Source organism: Myotis myotis, unplaced genomic scaffold (assembly GCF_014108235.1).
Source record: "Myotis myotis isolate mMyoMyo1 unplaced genomic scaffold, mMyoMyo1.p scaffold_m19_p_16, whole genome shotgun sequence".
Lineage (NCBI taxonomy): Eukaryota > Metazoa > Chordata > Mammalia > Chiroptera > Vespertilionidae > Myotis > Myotis myotis.
In genome coordinates this window covers 50,639,241-50,645,300 of record NW_023416320.1, presented here as the reverse complement: position 1 = coordinate 50,645,300, position 6,060 = coordinate 50,639,241, and positions in this window count along the sequence as shown.

Sequence of the window (6,060 nt, the reverse complement as noted above, 5' to 3'; positions counted from 1 at the left end):
TCCCGCCCGCTGCGTGAGTTCCTGAGGAAGAACTGCCTGTGGGCCGTCCCGGGACAGTGAGTCACCAGGCGGAGGTGGGAGGGCGCGGGAGCCGGCGGGCTGGGTGGCCCTGTGGCGGAAAAGCCCAGAAGTGACTGAGCCACACTCATGCAGGCGTGCCGGCGGGCGGGCCCACACTTACATCCCCATTTTCCCGGACGTCCTGGCAGCTGCGCTGAGGAAGATGCTCCCAGTGCCCCAGGCAGAGGGCGGGCCTGAGGGTCCCCCACCCCTCAACCTGTGCTCTCGGTCACCCTCTGCAGGTTGTGGCCCCGGTGCCTTGGTCCCCAAGTTCTGCAGCCGTTTGCACCCTGCAGAGAGGGTGAGGAGTCCCCTGCGTGCTGGCCTGCTGGCCTGGCCCCAGGGCTGCCTTTCTGCCCCCAGGGAGGCTGTGCTGGGCGGGGGCGGGGGGGGGGGGGTGGGGGGGAGATGCGGCTTGAAAACAGACCCCTGTAGCCTCAGGATTGTAATCACTGTCTCAGCTGAGGCTGAGCTTTGGGTCCATTTGAAATTTCACCCTGAACTGTGCAGTGTCACTTAAGGACAGACTAGTGCCAAGAGCTTTTTGATGGCAGGAACCTTCCGGAAAGACGGAGGCGTGGATGCCTGAAGATCATCTTTCCTTTCCTCCTGTTGGCCATTCGGGAGCTGCACAATGCGATGCCTGCGAGTCCCAGAAGGTCCCTCTCTGGTAGCTGCAGGGGTTAGAAACACTGAGTGAGGACGGGTTTGAAGCATTCTGTAGAGTGCACCTGCCACCACAGGCAGCCTGTCCCTTCCGCGCCTGTCCTGCTCAGGGGGTGGCAGCAGAGCAGGTTTTCCCAGGGCGCTGAGTGCAGTGAACTAACTGCATGCTCTTCTTGCATCAGGAGACCCGGCTTCCCTCCCCACGCTCTGTGGCACAGTCGGGTTCATTTGTGCCAATATAACAAGAGCCACATCTTTAGGAATAGGTCTGATTTATATTCACTTTCATCACAGAAGACAGTGTATGTGTATATATACTTGTATTTAAATACACATATACAAAAGGACTGTTATCCAAAATACAAAAAAAAAAAAAAACCGCTTAAAACTTATCAATAAGAAAGCAAACAACCTGATTTAAAAAGGGGTTAAAACTCACCAAAGATGTACAGATGGACAATAAGCACATGGATGATGCTCCATGCTGATGTCATCAGAGGAGCTAATGAAGCAGCCCATTCCACACCCATGAGTGGCGAAAATCCGGGACACAGACAACACCAAGTGCAGGCGTGGATGTGGAGCAACAAGAGCTCTCATTCACTGCTGGTGGGAATGCAAAATGGTGCAGCCTCCTTGGAAGATAGTTTGGTGGTTTCTTACAAAATTAAACATACTCTTCCCATGGGACCCAGTGTCATGTTCCTTGGTATTTATCCAAAGGAACTAAAAACGTGTGCCCACACACACCTGCCCTTGATGTTTATACCCGCTTTATTCCTAACTGCCAAGTCTTCAGAACAACCAAGACGTCCTTCAGTAGGTGAATGGATAAGCAAACAGTGGGAAGATAAATATCCAGACAATGGGCTATGGCTCAGCATTAAAAAGAAATGAGCTGTCAAGCCCTGAAAAGACATGGAAGAAACTTGAATGCATTTCACTAAGTGAAATAAGGCCACCTGAAAAGACTGCACTCATGATTCCACCTTTAGCACCTTCTGGAAAAGGCAAAGCCATGGAGACAGAAAGAGATCAGTGGTTGTCAGGGGCTGGGGGGTCAGGAATAGATGGAACACAGAGGATTTCAGGGCAGAGAAAATACTCTGTATGATACTATAATGATGGATGCATGTCAATATACATTTTCTAAGCCCATAGAACATACAGATACTGAGAGTGAGCCCTAAGGTAAACTGGACTTTGGTTGATAATGAGGTGTCGATGTAGGTTAATCATTTGTAACTAATGTACCCTTTGGTGAGTGTTGATAATGGAGGAGGCTCTGCTTTTGTAGGGGCAGGAGGTATATGGGAAATGCCTAATATTTACCTCTCAATTTTGCTGTGAGCCTAAAGTTACTCTTTAAAAAAAAAAAAAGATTTCAGGAAAAAACCAAAGTAAATTCACAAAAAACTAACTGGGTCATATAAAATACACAACACACACAGGACCTAGCTTGTAGGAGGTCCTATGCCAAGTTTGGGACAATTGGCCATCAGAAAGAATAATGCTGGTAGATTATAATTTCCTTCCCTCAAATTACCCATGGGGGCAGGGGGAGAAAGAGAGAAAAATGCTTCTGAGAGAATGCTAACTACTAACTACAGATGGAATGACAGAATTTTAAAGCCATTTTTGCAAGGTCAATTTAATATCTTGTTCAGGCAAAGGTCAGTCATGGGAGCTAGAACTTCTGGACAAAAGGTTACGGGGGAGCAGGATATTTACACAGCCTAGAATTTGGAGACAAACGATACATATAAACCCAACACAATGGGTAAGCCTAAGGTCCTACATCGGGAAAAACAGCAAAAATAGAATCTTCCAGTCAATAGGACAGATGTGGACACGACAGCATGTAGGTGGTCTCACGAACCGATGTTAATGTTTGTGAGATGATGTGATGGGAAGACTGTAGATCAGTGGTTCTCAACCTTCCTAATGCCACGACCCTTTAATACAGTTCTTCATGTTGTGGTGACCCGCAATTTCATTGTTACAAATTGAACATAATTAAAGCATAGTGATTAATCACAAAACAATATGTAATTATATATGTGTTTTCCAATGGTCTTGGCGAACCCTGTGAAAGGGTCGTTCGACCCCCAAAGGGGTCGCGACCCACAGGTTGAGAACCGCTGCTGTAGATGAAGGCTGATGCTGTGGGGCTAAAGTACCTGCTGCCTGCAACTGGCAGTAATTGGTGGATCTGGCTGAAGGATGTTGGGGTGCTCATTAGACTATTCTTTCCATTTTCCTGTACATGTTAAAATTTTCAAAAAGATTTGGAGGCAATGACCCCATTAACTTGCTAATTAACCCTTTACAACTATTTGTGGGTGTTTTCCTTAATAGAGAGCCTCTGTCTCCAGGTTCATGACGGTCAAGTACAAATAAGTGGAAGATTTATACTGACCAGTAAACCCAGGAATCCTGACCAAGGCCACGGTCATCATCTCTACTTCACTCCTGAACCAGCTGGATGCAGTCGAGCCTTCCCTGCAGCAACCACTCTTCGTGGGCTCTTCAAGGCGTCAACACCTTAGGTTCCGAGCAGCACCTGTAAGTGTAACCCTAACCGTAGAGATACCTAGGGAAGTGCAGTAACATACCAAGGGGAAACCAAAATGATGTTGTCGACCCTGGATGAATTGATGCTGTTTTATTAGAACGTATGCACAGACTCTCTGAGATGCACATTTTTCCAAGTGCTCTTTTTAGAAAGCCTAAATGTGAACCCAAGTGGCTGTTTTCCTCTGATTTTACTGAGCAGGAAAGCCAGGAGCAAGATTCCTGTTACAGAGGCCAGCTCCCGGTGGGACACAGCCCAGCGTGCAGTCCCAAGTCCAAGGTGCTCTCCGCAGAGCCCACGCCCGCCCCCATCGCACCGTGATTTGCGCAGCTGGGGCTTATTAACCACAGGCATGTCTTATCTTGGTTATGTGTGTGTGGAGAGTGTTGATTTATGGGGCTGGCGCTATATGGAGTTTCTATTTACCTCCCATTCCTGAGGCTGCCCTGCAGTGGGGGGTGCACAGTGCGAGTTGCCCAGGAGAGAGAGACCTTGCCAAGAGATTGCAGAGCCCACAGGCACCAAGGTACCTGCTGGCCCAGGTTCATGCCAGAGGGAGAATTCTCTAGTGAATCACTGCTCAGGCCACTTCTCAGATTCCAGCTTTCAGAAACTAGAGGCAGAAGTTTTGTCCTCTATTGTCAGACAAGAATAAGCTGCTAAAACCCTACTTTCTACATTTCTGGTCTTCTGCTTCCACTCATTAGATCAACACTGGAATGTCCAGATAATTGAGCTCAAAATAACCCCTCTATCAAAGGATTTAGCTAATGGTTCCTCGGCTTGCAATAAGTCAATGTTACTCTACTGGTGCATTGTAAGTGTTCACAACCTAGGTCTTACTCCCCAAGAACACATTAAGGGATGCCCTCAAAGATCTATGCAAAAGGATGCTCATCACAATGCATTTATAGCAGAAAAAAATCTAGAGGCAGAAATGCTAATGAGGAGTTGAAATAACTTATTGTATAGTCAAAAGATGTAATTTTAGAAAAACATTAAATATTACATTTAAAATATAGTTAACATGCTTATATTTATAAATTTTTATCTAGAGAGATACTCTGAATTTTTAATTAACAGTATAGTGTATTTGCTTAGAAAAAAGGCTGAAAATGTATTTTAAAAATATGAGGGCTGGAATCTATTCATTGTCCAAACATTTGTGCTGGCAGTTTTGGGCACACGGGACAAAGCAGTTGCTGAGCCAGCGCCTCAGGTATCTCCTTCCTCACTGAATGGACAGCAGTGTGTGACTTCTGAGCCCGGGTCATGAGAGCCATTGCCGTGTCTGTCTTTGTTTCTTCGACCCCTCTGTCTGGGGGACGTCAGCTTCACTATGGGGCCACCCAGCCCTGCGGGGATGTCCTCCTGGAGAGGATTCAGGGTACCTGAAAGACGGGAGAAAGACACATGCAGCCATGCCCCCCACAAAATCCACCCCCACTGAAATATGAGGTAATAAATGAGGACTCTTGTTTTGAGCAACTAAATTTTGGGGTGATTTGTTATGCTTTAGAAAACAAAGACATCTGCAAACAAAACCAGATAGAAAGCTCTGCCTTTATAGAGAAGACAAATAATAAACAAGATAAACTCTAGTATATGGGATGATGGCACAGCAGAGAAGAGGGCCCCTGACTGTACAGAAGTGGGCATGAGGGCCTCTCTGAAAAGACACCATTTTGAATAAGACCGGAGAGGTGAGGGAGGAGCCTTGCAGACAATTAGGGGCCATGATTACAGGACAGTGAGAAAGCAGTGTTGGTCAGGGGGGTCCGAGCGGGGCACAGGCCCTTGTAAGTGCTCTGGCTTTTATTCGGGGTGAAGTGGGAACATGGAAGTTCGGAGGACGGCATTATGTGATCACCATTTCGGCGGGATTCCTCTGGCTGCTGGGCTGGGTAGAGATTAAGGCAGGGGGAGCAGTCGGGAAGCTGTGACAATATCCAGGTGAGACAAAGATGATGGGGAGCTAGATCAGAACCCAGTCATCACTGGTGTGCACTTCTTTATGCTTTTCTCAGTTTCCCAAATGTCTACAATGACTCTGCATGACGTTCTAATAGGAAAGGGGAAAAAAATGAGTTTTTAAGGAGCCCAACGTTTGTTTTTGGTTGTATTTATCATAGTATAGACAGCCATGCAATTCTTGGCCAAATTCCAGCACAATGGAGTTGTTCTAAGCAAAAAACTGTTGACTGCGTCTGTGAAGACAACAATTTCAACTGAAAAACGGAATCACTGTTGAGCTTTAGGCAGCCTGAGTGTTTGCTCATCAACTGAACTTGATCCTTACAAAGCACAGCATCCTTTCATTTTTTCTTCAAACACCGCTGGAATGCAGTGTCACGTTCTAGTTTAGTAACACACGTCCTCCTTTGCAGTCTTCTGGGTTTTAAACACGCACCTGCTGTCGCAAGTCCTGTCGTTTTACACTATTACTTGCATTTTAACCAAGAACCATAAAAACCGCGGAAGGACTTCATGTACCTTCGGTGCTTTTATGGCCTCTGTGATAGCGCTGCACCTTCTCAACCTTCGGCTATTTGCTACGTTCAGGCTTGGGACTTCCAGGCATCTGGCCAGATTACTCTGGATAAAGCCTGCTTCCTTCAGTGGAAAGCAGATTTGTGGAGCAGAGACAAGAAGTGCTCCTCTAGGTATCGGCTCATCAGAGGACAGTGCCCGGCCACAAGCCCTGCTTTTGACCCTCAGGGGATTTCTCGTCGCCGAGCAAATGTTAAACCACAGCTCCC